This window comes from Prionailurus bengalensis, chromosome B2 (genome assembly GCF_016509475.1).
Source record: "Prionailurus bengalensis isolate Pbe53 chromosome B2, Fcat_Pben_1.1_paternal_pri, whole genome shotgun sequence".
Lineage (NCBI taxonomy): Eukaryota > Metazoa > Chordata > Mammalia > Carnivora > Felidae > Prionailurus > Prionailurus bengalensis.
The window spans coordinates 63,398,656-63,415,316 of record NC_057349.1 but is presented as its reverse complement, the minus strand read 5'-3'; the positions used below and the strand labels follow the sequence as shown (position 1 = coordinate 63,415,316).

General features: G+C 36.8%; 1 protein-coding gene across 12 annotated transcripts in view; it reads right to left on the bottom strand.

The window, feature by feature from the left end:
• Window positions 1–16,661, bottom strand: part of FAM135A (family with sequence similarity 135 member A) — a 125,839-nt gene that overhangs the window by 55,633 nt on the left and 53,545 nt on the right. The window lies entirely within an intron of this gene.

The following is a 16,661-nucleotide window of genomic DNA, read 5'->3' as shown; positions in this document are numbered from 1 at the left end:
TCTATTTTTAAAATTATCTAAATACAGTTGGCCCCTGAACAATACAGGGGTTAGGGGCATCAATCCCCCCGTGCAGTCTAACTTCTGACTCCCCTAAAACTTAAATACTAAATAGCCTACTGCTGACCAGGAAGACTTATAAATAACATAAACAGTTGATGAACACATATTTTGTACGTTGTATGTATTATAGACTGTATTTTTATAAAAATAAGCTAGAGAAAAAAATGTTAAGAAAATCATAAATGAAAATACATTTAGTCCTATTCTATATTGAAAAAAGATACTCGTTTAAATGGACCTGTGCAGTTCAAGTCCCAGGTTTGAGTCAAGTGTAAATTACCTTTAAAAAACCAGAAGGTTGAGAAATATCTGCACTATATTCAATGAAGTAAATTTCAATGTAATATACTGTCATAAACACATTAATCATGTAGGTAATGTTAAACCTATTAAATTCTATGTTCTTATTATTAGTGTTCCAGTTCTCATAAGAGGTTAACACTGTCAAGGAAATATTGACTGTGGACCTAAAGTAACTTGCACAACTATATCACAGAAAAGATAAAACATATAATTAGGTGTTACTGCATTGTATACATTGCAAATTTCAAACAGTTTAACATTTGTCTTAAGTATGTACATGCCTTGTTTGTTTTTTGTTTTTTTAACAAAAGCTGTTCCTAAAAAATTCAAGTCAAATTAATCTTTAGCGCCAAAACACTTAAAACATACATGGATCAGAAGTTTATATAATGGTAATGAATGAAAAAATCTTTGAGTTTCTAATTTAGTTTAATACACGCAGATTTCTCTAAGACAGTCTAAAACTGAAGTATATTTTGTCCATACAATTGATTTATTTAATGTATGCTACAACCTTCTACAAGGAGGTGTACAGATTAACTTAAATTAAAGTGGTAATATTTAGAAGGGAATACAGAAACTAATAGAACAGAAAGGTTCCCTGCTTTTTGCAAGGAAGAAATTTCACTAAGGCCTGAAATATGTTTAGATACACCTAACTTTTAATCAGAAATCAAACTAAAATGAGTTCTCCTACAAGAACTATAAGTTTTTGTGATCACACAAAACTCCATTGTCTTGTTGCTCCACAACCTTGTTAAGTGATCATTCTCACACAAACGCAAGAATACATTCTAGAACATCCCTGAATTCATTCATCAGCTCGCTATCTCATAAGGTAGATAGACTTCAATGTATACTATTTGATAAAAAGAAAAATAAACATTTAAATTTGATAAAATAAAGTTACATTTATGTGGTAAACACAATCAACCTATGATGTGAACAAATATTCCACTAATAACTAAAATCATTAGAAAACATAAATATTTGAGTCACATAATATATAAATAAAATTGTATTTAGATACTGTATTAGATACTGCTCATCTATGAGAAGCAACTCCTCATCTTTTAAAGTTTTATCACAAGATTGCAGCAATTCAGGCACATCTTCAGACTCCACTTTTAATTCTAGTTCTCTTGTTAGATCCGAACTTACTTTCCACATCTACACTTACTTCCTCCACTAAAGTCTGGAACCCCTCAAAGTCATCCACAAGAGTTGGAATAAATTTTCAAACTGCTTTTAAGGTTGATTTTGACTTCTTCTCATAAATCACACATATTCTTAACGGCATCTCAGATGGTGAATCATTTCCAGAAGGTTTTCAATTTACTTTGCCCAGATCCATTAGAGGACTCACCATCTATGGCAGCTACAGCCTTATGAAATGGCTTTCAAGCCTTATTATTTAAGAAATACATGAAATTAAGACTTGAAAGCCAAATGACTCCTTGATCCATGGCTGCAGAATGGATACTGTGGTAGCAGACATGAAAACAACATTAATCTCATTCTGATCTCCATCAGAGCTCTTGTGGGGTCAGGTGCATTATCAATTAACAGTCATATTTTGAAAGGAATATTTTTTCTGAGTAGTAGGTCTCAACAGCAGGCTTAAAATATTCAGTAAACTATGTTGAAAACATATGTGATGTCATTTAGGCCTTGTTGTTCCATTCATGGGGCACAGACAGAGTAGATTTACCATAATTCTTAAATGCCCTAGAATTTATGGAATGGTATACGAACACTGGCTTCAACTTAGAGTCACCAACTATATTAGCCCCTAATAAGAGAGTCGGTCTATCCTTTGAAACTTTGACCAGGCACTGACTTCTCTTCCCTAGCTGTGGAAGTCCTACATGGCATCTTTTTCCAGTAAAAGGCTATTTTGTCTACATTGAAAATATATTGTTTAATGTAGCCACCTTCATTAATTATCTTAGCTAGATCTTCTGGATAACTTGCAGCAGCTTTTATATCAACAGTTTGCTGCGTCATCTTGCACTTTGTTGTTATACAGACAGCTTCTTTACCTAAACCTCATAAACCAGTCTCTGCTGGCTTCAAACTTTCCTCTGGAAGCCTCCTCATCTCTCTTGGCCTTCATAAAACTGAAGAGTTAGAGACTTGTTCGAGATTAGGCTTTGCCTGAAGGGAATGTTTGGATGGTTTGATCTTTAACTTTCTATTTAAATTCCACTTAACGTACAGAATAATATTAGTTTAAGGTATACAATTTAGTGATTCAACACTTAACATGTAACATCCAGTGCTCATCCCAACAAGTGCACTCCTTAATCTCCATATTTAAGCCATTCCCTGCCCCAACCAACCTCCTCTCTAATAACTATCAGTTTGTTCTCTACAGTTAAGAATCTGTTTCTTGGATCCTTTCTGTCATGCACAATGTGGGGAGGCCTCAAGCTAAGATGCTCAGGGAATCGTTTTTTAGAAGTGTTAGATCTAGGTACTGAGGCACACAGACTGGGGTACTCGCTTAATCACATCAGCAGGGCTACTCCAAGGAACAAATCAAAGCACACCTGGTGTAGGGTCCGAAATATTACTATGAGTAGGGTAATAAAATAACCAAAGTCACAACAACAGAGAGCAAATAACAAGCCCCCAAAAAAAAAACCTCCTGAAGGGCCAGGCCCTGGACAGTGTATGGCCTGCCGTTAATATAGCGGTGCTCAAAGGTGCAGAGCACACAAGTTTTTAAAACGCATAAGGTAGAGAAAGCTAGCCAAAGTGACAAAACGGAAGAATTCTTCTCAAAAGAAACTCCAGGAAGTCGCGACAGCTAATGAATTGATCAAAACCAATGTAAGCAATATAACGGAACAAGAATTTAGAATAATAGACATAAAATTAATCACTGGGCTTGAAAAAAGCAGAGGACAGCAGAGAATCTATTGCTATAGAGATCAAGGGACTAAAAAATAGTCATGAAATTAAAAATGCTATAACTGAAGTGCAAGATAAAATGGAGGCAGCCAGAGTGCACATTGAAGAGGCAGAGGAGAGAATAGGTGAATTAGAAGATAATATTATGGAAAAAGAGGAGGCTGAGAAAAAGAGAGATAAATTCAGGAGTACTAGGGGAGATTTAGAGAACTAAGTGATGCAATCAAATGGAACAATATCCGTATCACAGGAATTCCAGAAGAAGAAGAGAGAAAGAAAGGGGCTGAAGGTGTACTTGAACAAATCATAGCTGAGAACTTCCCTGATCTGGGGAAGGAAAAAGGCATTGAAATCCAAGAGGCACAGAGAACTCCATTCATACGTAACTTGAATCGATCTCCTGCACGACATAATATAGTGAAACTGGCAAAATACAAGGATAAGGAGAGAATTCTGAAAGTAGCTAGGGATAAACGGGCCCTAACATACAAAGGGAGACACATAAGGGAACTAGCAGACCTATCTACTGAAACTTGACAGGCCAGAAAGGAATGGCAGAAAATCTTCAATGTGCTGAACAGAAAAAATATGTAGCCGGGAAACCTTTATCCAGCAAGCCCGTCATTTAGAATAGAAGGAAATAAGGGTCTTCCCTAACAAACAAAAACTGAAGGAATTCATCACCACTAAACCAGCCCTACAAGAGATCCTAAGGGGGATCCTATCCTGTGAGACCAAGTACCAGAGACATCACTACAAGGATGAAACCTACAGACATCACAATGACTCTAAACCCATATCTTTCTATAATAACACTGAACGTAAATGGACTAAATGCACCAACCAAAAGACACAGGGTATCAGAATGGATAAAAAAACAAGACCCATCTATTTGCTGTCTACAAGAGACTCATTTTAGACCTGAGGACACCTTTAGATTGAGAGTGAGGGGATGGAGAACTATTTATCATGCCACTGGAAGTCAAAAGAAAGCTGGAGTAGCCATACTTATATCAGACAAACTAGACTTTAAATTAAAGGCTGTAACAAGAGATGAAGAAGGGCATTATATGATAATTACAGGATCTATCCATCAGGAAGAGCTAACAATTATAAATATCTATGCGCCAAATACGGGAGCCCCCAAATATATAAAACAATTAATCACAAACATAAGCAACCTTATTGATAAGAACGTGGTAATTGCAGGGGACTTTAATACTCCACTTACAGTAATGGATAGAACATCTAGGCAGAGAATAAATAAGGAAACAAGGGCCCTGAATGATATATTGGATCAGATGGACTTGACAGATATATTAAGAACTCTGCATCCCAAAGCAAAAGAATATACTTTCTTCTCGAGTGCACAGGAAACATTCTCCAAGACAGATCACATACTGGGTCACAAAACAGCCCGTCATAAGTATACAAGAATTGAAATCATACCATGCATACTTTCAGACCACACTGCTATGAAGCCTGAAATCAACCACAGGAAAAAGTCTGGAAAACCTCCAAAAGCATGGAGGTAAAGGACACCCTACTAAAGAATGAGTGGGTCAACCAGGCATTTAGAGGAGAAATTAAAAAATATATGGAAACAAATGAAAATGAAAATACAACAATCCAAACACTTTCGGATGCAGCGAAGGCAGTCCTGAGAGGAAAATAGATTGCCATCCAAGCCTATCTCAAAAACAAGAAAAATCCCAAATACAAAATCTAACAGCACACCTAAAGGAAATAGAAGCAGAACAGCAAAGACACCCTAAACCCAGCAGAAGAAGAGAAATAATAAAGATCAGAGCAGAAATAAACAATATAGAATCTAAAAAAACTGTAGAGCAGATCAATGTAACCAAGAGTTGGTTTTTTGAAAAAATAAACAAAATTGATAAACCTCTAGCCAGGCTTCTCAAAAAGAAAAGGGAGATGACCCAAATAGATAAAATCATGAATGAAAATGGAATTATAACAACCAACCCCTCAGAAATTCAAGCAATTATCCGGAATACAATGAAAAATTATATGCCAACAAACTGGACCACCTGGGAGAAATGGACAAATTCCTAAGCACTCACACACTTCCAAATCTCAAACAGGAAAAAAAAGAAAATTTGAACAGACCCATAACCAGCAACGAAATTGAATCAGTTACCAAAAATCTCCCAACAAATAAGAATCCAGGACCAGATGGGTTCCCTGGAGAATTCTACCAGACATTTAAAGCACAGAGAATACCTATCCTCCTCAAGCTGTTCCAAAAAGTAGAAAGGGAAGGAAAACTTCCAGACTCATTCTATGAAGCCAGCATTACTTTGATTCCCAAACCTGACAGAGACCCAGCAAAAAAAAGAGAACGACAGGCCAATATCCCTGATGAATATGGATGCAAAAATGCTCAATAACATACTAGCAAATCGAATTCAACAGCATATAAAAAGAATTATTCACATGATCAAGTGGGATTCATTCCTGGGCTGCAGGGCTGGTTCAACATTTGCAAATAAATCAATGTGATACATTACATTAATAAAAGAAGAGAACCATATGATCCTGTCAATTGATGCAGAAAAAGCATTTGACAAAACTCAGCATCCTTTCTTAATAAAAACCCTCGAGAAAGTCGGGATAGAAGGAACATACTTAAACATCATAAAAGCCATTTATGAAAAGTCCACAGCTAATATCATCCTCAATGGGGAAAAACTGACGGCTTTCCCCCTGAGATCAGGAACAAGACAGGGATGTCCACTCTCACAGTTGTTGTTTAACACAGTGTTGGAAGTTCTAGCATCACCAATCAGACAACAAAAGGAAATCAAAGGCATCAAAATTGGCACAGATGAAGTCAAGCTTTCACTTTTTGCAGATGACATGATATTATACATGGAAAACCCGACAGACTCCACCAAATATCTGCTAGAACTGATACATGAATTTAGCAAAGTCGTGACAGAAAATTAATGTACAGAAATCAGTTGCATTCTTATCCACTAATAATGAAGCAACAGAAAGACAAATAAAGAAACTGATCCCATTCACAACTGCACCAAGAATCATAAAATACCTAGGACTAAACCTAACCAAAGATGTAAAAGATCTCTATGCTGAAAACTGTAGAAAGCTTATGAAGGAAATTGAAGAAGATATAAAGAAATGGAAAAACATTCCGTGCTCATGGACTGAAATAAATACTATTAAAATGTGTCAATACTACCCAAAGCAATCTACACATTCAAGGCAATCCCAATCAAAATTGCACCAGCATTCTTCTCGAAGCTAGAACAAGCAATCCTAAAATTTGTATGGAACCACAAAAGACCCTGAATACCCAAAACAGTATTGAACAAGAAAACCAAAGCAGAAGGCATCACAATCCTAGACTTTAGCCTCTACTACAAAGCTCTAATCATCAAGACAGCATTGTATTGGCATAAAAAACAGACACACAGACCAAAGGAATAGAGTAGAGGCCCTAGAATTGGACCCCCAAAAGTATGACCAACTTTGACAAAGCAGGAAAGAATATCCAATGGAAAAAAGACAGTCTCTTTAACAAATGGTGCTGGGAGAACTGGACAGCAACATGCAGAAGGATGAAACTAGACCACTTTCTTACACCATTCACAAAAATAAACTCAAAATGCATAAAGGACCTAAATGTGAGACAGGAAATCATCAAAATCCTAGAGGAGAAAGCAGGAAAAAACTTCTCTGACCTCAGCCGCAGCAATTTCTTACTTGACACATCCCCAAAGGCGAGGGAATTAAAAGCAAAAATGAACTATTGGGACCTCATGAAGATAAAAAGGTCAGCACTGCAAAGGAAACAATCAACAAAACTAAAATGCAACTAACGGAATGGGAAAAAGTATTTGCAAATGACATATCGGACAAAGGGCTAGTATCCAAAATCTATAAAGAGCTCACCAAACTCCACACCCAAAAAACAAATAATCCAGTGAAGAAATGGGCAGAAAACATGAATAGACACTTCTCTAAAGAAGACATCCAGATGGCCAACAGGCACATGAAAAGATGCTCAACGTCGCTCCTCATCAGGGAAATACAAATCAAAACCACACTCAGATACCACCTCATGCCAGTCAGAGTGGCTAAAATGAACAAATCAGGAGACTATAGATGCTGGAGAGGATGTGGAGAAACGGGAACCCTCTTGCACTGTTGGTGGGAATGCAAACTGGTGCAGCCACTCTGGAAAACAGTGTGGAGGTTCCTCAAAAAATTAAAAATAGATCTACCGTATGACCCAGCAATAGCACTGCTAGGAATTTACCCAAACGATACAGGAATGCTGATGCATAGGAGCACTTGTACCCCAATGTTTATAGCCGTACTTTCAACAATAGCCAAATTATGGAAAGAGCCTAACTGTCCATCAGTTGACAAATGGATAAAGATGTGGTTTATATATATAATGGAATACTACTTGGCAATGAGAAAGAATGAAACCTGGCCATTTGTAGCACTGTGGGTGGAACTGGAGAGTGTTATGCTAAGTGAAATAAGTCAGGCAGAGAAAGGCAGATACCCTATGTTTTCACTGTCATGTGGATCCTGAGAAACTTAACAAAAGTCCATGGGGAAGGGATAGGGGGAAAAAAAAGAAAAAGCTACACAGAGGGAAGGAGGCAAACCATAAGAGACTCTTAAATACTGAGAACAAACAGGATTGATGGGGTGGGGGGGAGGGAAAAGAGGATGATGGGCACTGAGGAGGGCACCTGTTGGGATGAGCACTGGATATTGTATGCAAACCAATTACATATTAAAAGAAAAAAAAAGAATCTGTTTCTTGGTTTGCCTCTCTTTTTTTTTGTCCCCTACGCTTCTTTGTTTTGTTTCTTGAATACCACATATGAGTGAAATTGCTACTAAAGCTTTCTCCATAATAGCAATAAGGCTGTTTTGTTTTCTCATCATCATGTGTTCAATGGAGTAGCACTTTCAATTTTCTTCAAGAACTTCTCCTTTGCATTCACAATTCAGTTAATTGGTTGGAGAAAGAGGTTCAGCTTTTGGCCTGTTGTGGCCTTCAAAGTATCTTCCTCACTAAGCTTAATCATCTTTAGCTTTTGACTTAAAATGAGAGATGTATAACACTTCCTTTCACGTAAACACTTAAAGGCCATTGTAGGGTTATTATTAATTGGCCTAACTTCAATATTGTTGTGTCTCAGGGAATAGAGAGGCTCAAGGAAACGGAGAGAGATGAGGGAAAAGCTGGTCAGTGGAGCAGTCAGAACACATATTTATTAATAAATTCACCATCTTACATGGGTGTGGTTCATGGTGCCCCAAACAATTACAATAGTAACATCAAAGATTGCTGGGTACAGATCACTGTAACAAATATTAAAATAATGTAAAAAATTTTAAAGACTGTGAGAATTACCAAAATGTGACAGACATATGGAGTGAGTAAATGCTGTTGGAAAAGTGGTGCCAACAAACCTGTTCAGTGCAGGGTTGCCACAAATTTTCAATTTGTAAGAAATGCAGTATCTGTAAAGTACAATAAAACGAAGTATGCCTTTATATGGGTTTTGGAGTCACTTTTTTTTTTTTTTAAATAAAAACATGATTGTGTTTTACACACTTTTCTACACTTTGCTTTTTTCTCTCAGCAATACTCCATGGAAATCTGGTATGCAGCCCTAATTTTTTTTTTAAATGGCTGCACAATATTCCTTGGTGTGCATGCCTTATAATTTCCTTGATTGATGGTCAGTAGAAAATGACAGAAATATGGGGACCCTGGGTTTTTCTCCTCCCTCAAACACAGCTGTACTGAATTCAGATCACTCAGGATACCCAGGAAATCGATATGAGGACTGGCAGAAGGATCTCCACAGTTGGAGGGAGACAGTGTGCAGGTGTGAGGTGTGTGGAAGAGAACTGGGGGAGAGAAAAACAGTGGTGCCACGGTGGGGAGTGAACCCTTTCTGTGCAGAGACAAAAGGGAGAGAAAGAGAAAGGGTTTGAGAGTGCAGTGTTGGATTCGTACAAGAGGAAAACCTCTCTGGACCATAGACTGGGGAGTGAGAGGTACTCAGTGTCCCAGGTTTTTTGCAAATAGTCTGTGGAGCTCAAACTCTGAGGTTTTGGGAGTGTATGACTTTCTCCAGAGTGGAGCTGTGGTGTTTGCCCCTGGGGAGGAGGGCGCTGGCCCTGGAGTGGATAGGATAGTGTGGTAATGGGATCTCCTGGGTCGCACTGGAAGAGAACATTCCACTTCTTGAAGTACTTTTGGAAGAAGTATACTGCCTCTCCAAGGACAAAAGACCCTGTAGGTGCCCGTGAAAGGCGGACAGAAGCACGCACACACAGAGGCAGATAACCATAGATTCTGCACAGGTAAGGGATTGTTTTTCTGACACAAAGGACATCAGACATAGCACAAAGAAGCTCTACTCCAGAAGAGGAGAGTGGGTCCATGTGGTACCTGGTCCTTTAAGATTTTGAGTTCTGAATCCTAGCCACACACCAGAGCTGTGGCGTAGGGCGTGCTGACTGCCCTCACTATTCTTTGAGGGCTTCCTGAACAAATTGGGGTGTGAGATCCCCTGTCCAAGGATAAGAGAGTGGGGTGGCACCATTTTCCCTCTTACCACTGACATGGTGGGACTTCAGAGAGCAACACAACTGACCCCAGTGGAGGTGGGACCTGCTCACACCAAGCCCCGTCCCTCTGTGCCTGGCAATTGCATATTTACTGGGGCAGGTCTGACCCTGAGTGAGTCCAGCAGTCCTCTCCTCCAGAAGACCAGCACAGGCAGCACCCTGCATGTACCAAGGCTAATGTCATAGAGTACTTCAAAGCGTCACCTGCAGTTCTGGTGGAAACTGAATCAGGCTTACTTTTTTTCTTCTTCTTTTTATTCCCTTTGGAATCAGCCTTATGGCTTTTTTCTTTGTTTTTTCATTTCCTTTTCTCATTTTCTTTCTCTTTCTTCTTTACTTTTTCTTTGGAATAAGGCTTATATATTTTGATTGTTTGGTTTTTTTTCATTCCTTTTCCTTTTCTTTTGGATCAGGTTTCTTCCCCCCCCCACTCTTCTTTATTCTTTTGTTCTTTTCTTTCCAGGCTTATTTTAACAAACAAATCAGAGCACACCTAGTTAAAGGTCCAAACACTCCCCACTGCAAGCAAGGAACTCTGCAGAGGGCTGACCAGTCTTGAAGAGCAGCCCAAAACCCAATAGCAGAGTGCACACAGCATACACTAGAAACACTTCCTTAAGTGCCAGGCTCTCATCAGTGTATGACCCCTTTTTAATACAGCATTACTCTCAGGCGCAGGAAACATAACAAGCTTTCAAAACATGCAAAAGACAGAAACTTAGCTAAAATGACAAGATACAGGAATTCACCCCAAAAGAAAGGTCAAGAAGAAATCACAGTCAGGAACTTGCTAAAAACAGATATAAGCAATATCTTATAATGGAATATAAGCAATATCTAAATAGGAATTTAGAACAACAGTCATAAGACTACTAGCTTGGCTTGAAAGAAAAGCACTGAACACACCAGAGAAACTCTAGCTGCAGAGATAAAAGACCTAAAAACAGATCAGGCTGAAATAAAAAATGGTGTAACTGAGAGGCAAAACTGATGGTAAATAGTCACAACAAGGAATGAAGAAGAAGAGGAAAGAAAAGGTGATACAGAAGATAAAATTATGGAAAATAACAATGCTGAAAAGAAGAGGGAAAGAAAACTATTAGATCATGAAAGTAGACTTAGGGAACTCAGTGATTCCATTAAGTGAAATAATATCTGTACCATAGGAGTCCCAGAAGAAAACAGGTAAAAGGGGCAGAAGGTTTATTTGAACAAATTATAGCTGAGAACTTACTTAATCTAGCAAAAAACAAACAAACAAAACAAAAACAAAACAAAACAAAACAAAACAAAAAAACACACCAGGCATTCAAGTCCAAGAGGCACAGAGAACTCCTGTCAAAATCAACAAAACAGGTCAATGCCACTACATATCATAGTGAAACTTACAAAATACAAAATAAAGAGAAAATTCTGAGAGTAGTTAGGGACAATAGGACCTTAACCTACAAGGTTCGACAAGTAGGATTAGCAGCAGACCGGTCCACTGAAACTTGGCAGGTCAGAAGGGAGTGACAGGAAATATTCAACGTGCTGAAAGGGAAAAATATGTAGCCAAGAATTCTTTATCCAGCAAGGCTGTCATTCAGAATAGAAGGAGAGATGTAGAATTTCCCAAACAAAAACAAAAGGAGTTCATGACCACTAAACCAGCCCTGCAAGAAATTTTAAGGGGGACTCTCTGAGTGGAGGAAAAAAAAAAAAAATTAAAAAAACCCCAAAGCAACAAAGACTAGAAAGGACCAGAGAACATCACCAGGAACACCAATTCTACAGGTGACATAGCAGCTAACATCTATTACACTAATGGATGTCAAAAGAAAGCCACAGTAGCCATAGTTATATCAGACAAACTAGATTTTAAAACAAAGACTGTAATAAGAAATGAAGAAGGGCATAACATCACAATTAAGGATGTATCCACCAATAAGATCTAACAACTGTAAATATTATGCCAACTTGGAAGAATCCAAATATATAAATCAATTAATAACAAATATAAAGAAACCCACTGTTAAAAATACAATAATAGTAGAGGATTTTAACATCCTACATACAGCAATGGAAAGATCATGTAAGCAGAAAGTCAACAATGAAACACCAGCTTTGAATTTTACAACGAACCAGATGGACTTAACAGATATATTCAGAACATTTCATCGGGAAGTAGCAGAATACACATTCTTCTTGAGTGCACATGGAACATTCTCCAGAATAGGTCACATACTGGGTCACAAAACAGCCCTCAACAAGTACAAAAAGATCAAAATCATACCATACATATTTTCAGATCACAACTCTGTGACACTTCTAGTTAACCACAAGAAAAAATTTTGCAAAGCCCTCAAATACAAGGAGGTTTAAAGAATAACCTACTAAGGAAATGAATGGTTTAACCAGAAAATTAAAGAAAAAATTTAAAAAATACATGGAAACAAATGAAAATGAAAACACAACAGGCCAAAACCTTTGGAATGCAACAAAGGCAGTCCTAAGAGGGAAGTATATTGCAATTCAGGCCTACCTCAAGAAGCAAGAAAGGTCCCAAATATACAACCTAACCTTACAGCTAAAGGAGCTATAAAAGGAACAGCAAATAAAGCCTCTTGCCAGAAGAAGGGAAATAATAAAGATTAGATCAGAAATAAATGATAGAGAAATTAAAAAAAAAAAACAGAACAGATTGACAAAACTAACAGCTGTTTCTTTGAAAGAATAAACACAATTGATAAACCCTTAGCCAGACCTACCAAAAACAAAAGAGAAGGTCCCCAAATAGATAAAATCACAAATGGAAGAGAAGAGATCACAACCAACATGATAGAAATACAAACAAGTATAATACTATGAAAAATTATATGCCAACAAACTAAGCAATCTAGAAGAAATGGACAAATTCCTAGAAATTCACACACTACCACAACTTTAATAGGAAGAAATGGAAAATTTAAATGAACCCATAACCATTAAGGAATTGAATCAGTAATCAAAAATCTCCCAACAAACAAGAGTCAGGGCCAGATGGCATCCTAGGGGAATTCTACCAGATATTTAAAAAAAGACTTAATACCTATTCTTCTCAAACTTTTCCAAAAATAGAAATGGAAGGAAAACTTTCAAACTCATTCTATGAAGCCAGCATTACCTTGATTCCAAAACCAAAGAACCCATCAAAAAGGAGAATTATAGGCCAATATCCCTTATGAACATGGACGTAAAAATTCTCAACAGGATACTAGCAAATTGAATTCAACAGTACATTAAACGAATTATTCACCATGATCAAGTGGGATTTATTCCTGGGCTGCACAGCTAGCTCAATATTCGCAAATCCATCAATGTGATACATCACATTAATCAAAAAAAGGATAAGATCCACATGATCCCCTCAATAGAGGCAGAAAAAGCATTTGAAGAAATATAGCATCCAATCTTGATAAAAACCCTCAAGAGAGTAGGGTTAGATGAACATACTACAACATGATAAAGGGCATGTATGAAAGACCCACAGCAAATCTCATCCTCAATGGGGAAAAACTGAGTCTTTCTCTTACGGTCAGGAAGAAGACATGAATGTCAACTCTCACCATTAGTATTTAACATAGTACTGGAAGTCTTAGCCTCAGCAATCACACAACAAAAACAAATAAAGGACATACAAATTGGTGAGGAGGAAATCAAACTTTCACCATTTGCTGATGACATGATATTCTATGTAGGAAACCCGAAACATATAAAACTCCCGAAAGACTCCACCAAAAATCTACCAGAATATATGAATTCAGCAAAGTGGCAGGACATAAAATAAATATTTAGAAATCTGTTGCATTTCTATACACTAATAATGAAACAGCAGAAAATGAAAGCAAGGAATCGATTTCATTTACAATGGCACCAAAACCAATAAGATACTTAGGAATAAACCCAACTAAAGAGGTTAAAGATCTCTGAAAACTATAGAACACTCATGAAAGAAACTGAAGAAAACACAAAGAAATGGAAAAGCATTCCATGCCCATTGCCTGGAAGAACAAACATTATTAAAATGCCTTCAACAGGGGCACCTGGGTGGCGCAGTCGGTTAAGCATCCGACTTAAGCCAGGTCACGATCTCGCGGTCCGTGAGTTCGAGCCCCGCGTCAGGCTCTGGGCTGATGGCTCAGAGCCTGGAGCCTGTTCCCGATTCTGTGTCTCCCTCTCTCTCTGTCTCTCTCTCATGCTCTGTCTCTCTCTGTCCCAAAAATAAATAAACGTTGAAAAAAAAAATTAAAAAAAAAAATAAAATGCCTTCAACAAAGCAAGAAAGAATATCCAATGGAAAAAAGACAGTCTCTTCAGCAAATGGTGCTGGGAAAACTGGATGGTGACATGGTGGAAAACTGCCATTCCATAGGCAGAAGATATTTGCAAATGACATATCCAATAAAGGCTTAGTATCCAACTCTATGAAGAACTTACCAAACTCAGCACCCAAGAAAACAAACAACCCAGTTAAGAAACAGGCAGAAGACATGAATAGACATTTTTTTCCAAAGACATCCAGATGGCTGATAGACAAATGAAAAGATGCTCAATATCACCCATCATCAGGGAAATACAAATCAAAACCACAATGGGATATCACCTCACACCTGCAGAATGGTTAAAATTAACAACACAAGAAACAATAGGTATTGGCGAAGATGTGGAGAAAGGTGAACCCTCTTGCACTGTTGGGGGGGAATGCAAACTGCTGCAGCCTCTCTGGAGAACAGTATGGAGGTTCCTCAAAAAATTAAACCAGCAATTACATTTCAAGTATTTACCTAAAGGGTACAAAGTTACAGATTCAAAGGGGTACATGTACCCCAATGTTTATAGCAGCATTATTAGCAATAGCCAAACTAAGAAGAGAGCCCAAATGTCCATCAACTGATGAATGAATAAAGACGGTGTGGTATACACACACAGGAATATTAGCCATAAAAAAAATGATATCTTGCCATTTGTAATGATGTGGATGGAGCTAGAATGTATTACGCTAAGCAAAATAAGTCAAAGACAAATACCATATGATTTCACTCATATGTGGAATTAAAGAAACAAAACAGATGAACACAGGAGAAGGAAAGGGAAAAAAAGAGAGGGAAACAAACACATGAGACTCTTAATAATAGAGAACAAACTGAGGGTTGATGGAGGGAGGTTGGTGAGAGATGGACTAGATGGGTGATGGGTATTAAGGAGGGCACTTGTGACAACACTGAGTGTTGTATGTAAGTGATGAATCACTGAATTCTACTCCTAAAGCCAATATTGTCCTGTGTTAACTAACTAAAATTAAAAAAGAAAATTTCCTTCATATTCTACTCTTTTTCATTTGAAAAATGGGCATTTATCTTTATTTTCAGAGTTTTATCATAAAGATAAATACTATAATAAACATGTTTATACATATATCTTTACATACTAGTACTCATATTTTTATGATAAAGGTTAACCAAAGTGGGGATGCTAGGTCAAAGGGTAAATATATCTTACATTTATTTTCTAAATCCACCCACCCATTCATCTATTCATTCATTCAACTGATATCTGTAATAACATAGCTCAGAAAATGCCAATATAATACCAGGTTTTAAGGATAAAAAATACCTCAATAAAAGTATCACTTAACTTCATTATGGTTTGAATCAGGTCTTTTCCCATCTAACCAAAAACTGGGCCCTTCTTTATATAGAACTTAATATACGCAGCATTTTGTACAGTTATTTAGAATTTAGCATTCTCAAACGTAAGCTGATAGGCTGGCAATATAACAGTTTAAACAAGAAATATATTTTCATCCACTAAAGTATGTCAGAAATGATCACAATTTAGTATTATGAATTCTTTAATTTTATACTTTATATGAGAATATAAAATTATATTCTAAAATAATAACCACAAATAAATCTTTAACCTTTCTTTTTTCTTTTCTGACAATAAGATCAGTTTCTCCATTAACAGTTTTAGTGAAAATTGACCTAACTTTTTCTGAGCTATTTTCATCTGAGAAATAGTGAGAAAGCCTTTGGCTCCTTAATTTCATTTTGTTCATATTTCTGAAAACCAAGAAATAAACACTATGATTTTATTTTTTATTTCTATAGTTTTTCATAACTTTTAAAAAATGTAATTGTAATGGGCCTATTCAACACCAAGTAAAAACCTTCAATATACTTATGAAAGTACAGTAAGTTAAGTACTATTGCTATTCAAGAACAAAAGTCTAAAATATGCAGGGAAACATATAAATAAAATAATGAAATCAGATTATTTCCGTTAAAATATGTAATATCTGGATAGTAATGTTTTGATACTATTTTGCTTTTGAAGCTAAGAACAGTAAAAAATAAATCTAAATTGACTTAGAAAGCAAAACCAGATACTGAAGATATTTCTCTTCTTTATTTCTAATAGTGCATGAAATTAATTCGCTTCAGTTTTTAAGCCACATTTCATTATAATTGGGCCTACCCAAAGATAAGCTGACTTTGGACAAATTTAAGGTAATTATCAGTAAACACAAATTCTGGCAATACACATGGTTTCCAAAAAGTGCTCTTTGTAGGAACTGTAAAAAGAATATGGAAAATAGCCAAAGAAATATTTGTATTTACCTTTTCAAGTTTTAATTAAAAACGTCAATATTATAAATTAAGAAATTAACTGAAGCTTATTTACAAACAAAACTGATTCTAGAATTT